This window comes from Hylobates moloch, unplaced genomic scaffold, assembly GCF_009828535.3.
Source record: "Hylobates moloch isolate HMO894 unplaced genomic scaffold, HMol_V3 SCAFFOLD_2, whole genome shotgun sequence".
NCBI lineage: Eukaryota > Metazoa > Chordata > Mammalia > Primates > Hylobatidae > Hylobates > Hylobates moloch.
Genome location: NW_026652277.1, coordinates 68,178,102 through 68,179,968, shown reverse-complemented (window position 1 = coordinate 68,179,968; position 1,867 = coordinate 68,178,102).

Sequence of the window (1,867 nt, the reverse complement as noted above, 5' to 3'; positions counted from 1 at the left end):
CCAGTCCGCGCCGCCGCCGCCGCCGCCGCCGCCCGCGGGACACGCCCCCTCCGACGCCCGCGCGCGCCCGCGAGACACGCCCCCTCCGACGCCCGCGCGCGTGGCCGCTAGGCGCGCCCCGCCCCTCGACCAAGCAAGGAGTGCCCCAGTCTCCGGCCCGCCTGGGGGCGCGTCTAGGGGAGCCGCCCGTAATCCTCCCGGCCCCTCACTCCTGCCCTTAGGTCAGAAAAGAGGCGGGCCCCACTCCCTTTCTCGATTCCTATTACAAACAAACAACAAAAGTTCCCCCCAGCCCTGGCGTGCAAGCATGAGAATAGAGCTGTTAAAAGAAGAATCCGCAGGCTTTGACGGGTCTCTTTAGAGCTATTGTCACCGGCCTCTCAAGTCTAAAGCGCTCCAAGATACCCTTCAGATCTCTTCAAGTCTCCACCCATAGCTGTCCTTGACTAATTAAGCTTCGTTTTAAGCGTCTGCGGTAAAAAAAAAAGTCTTCCAAATTTCAACCTACCGGAGGGGAAATGCAGTCAGTTTGGGAGACGTGAGAAGAAAACGTTTCGGGAAGGAGGTTATGGACTCAAAGCGTGAGCGTGAGGACTGAGGGGACAGATCCCTAGACGTGGCAGGTAGCAGGTCGTTGCTGAGCCCGGAAAGCACGACTGCAGGGGAGGAATTACCCTCAGATGCCAGAAGAAAAGGTGGTGAGGACGGGGAGGCTGCCTAGGACCACGGTGTGTCGGAGTAACTGGGCTGACGTCTATGAAGCGGGATAACCAAGCGGAATGCCTAGCCCATAGTCATGTGCTAACAAAAACAAAAACAACAAAAAAGAACAGAGAGAGAGTAATTCCACCCCCTTTCACACCTGATAAGAGCTTCTCAGTCTGCCTTTGATACCTTCCTAAACGTCAGTCATAAGTCACACCTGTCCTCAGAAGCATAATGGCTCCCCATGACCACAAACTTAAAGCTTAAACCCCTTAGTGTGGCGTTCAAGCCCCTACTTAACTTGACCTAGATAAGTCTGACTATTGCTTGGTATTACAACATAAGTAGCAAGTGCTATGGGGGTTTGCTAGTAGGGAGATGGATCCCAAGAGGTTCTAGAAACTTTTCACAGTAGATGTATTCAGTCTGACCTTGGAGAATAAGGAAAACTTCAACAGGTGGAAAGTAGGGCAAGGAACACTCTACACAGTGAAAAGGGCAAGCTCAAAATCCCAAAACAGTTGTTAAGACATCCCAGCTTCTCCTCAGGGTACCTCACTTCCTTCTCTTTGAAGTTCCTTTATTTGTTTCTCTTAGGGCAGGGCTTCCAGACTCTTCATTTCCTGGTATACCCACATAGGACCTCTGTTTCCCTCTATCTGGACAATATATTACTAATTAATGCAGCCTCCGATGCAAGATGAAATGGAGACCCTAAGGTGCTCTACCACCAAAAGTTTCAGTGAGGCAATTTCAAATGTAACACCTCTCCATGAATCAAACCTGAAAAGTATTCATTTTCATTGAACCAAAGAGACAGGAAGGAAGGGAGGGAGGGAGGGAGCAAAGGAAGATCAACATTTTTAGAGCTGGTACAAACTTTTCTTTTTTTTTCTTTTTTTTTTTTTTGAGACAGAGTCTCGCTCTGTCGCCCAGGCTGGAGTGCAGTGGCGCAATCTCGGCTCACTGCAAGCTCCGCCTCCCGGGTTCACGCCATTCTCCTGCCTCAGCTTCTCCGAGTAGCTGGGACTACAGGCGCCCGCCACCACGCCCGGCTAATTTTTGTGTGTGTGTGTGTGTGTGTGTGTTTTTAGTAGAGACGGGGTTTCACCGTGGTCTCAATCTCCTGACCTCGTGATCCGCCCGCCTCGGCCTCCCAAAG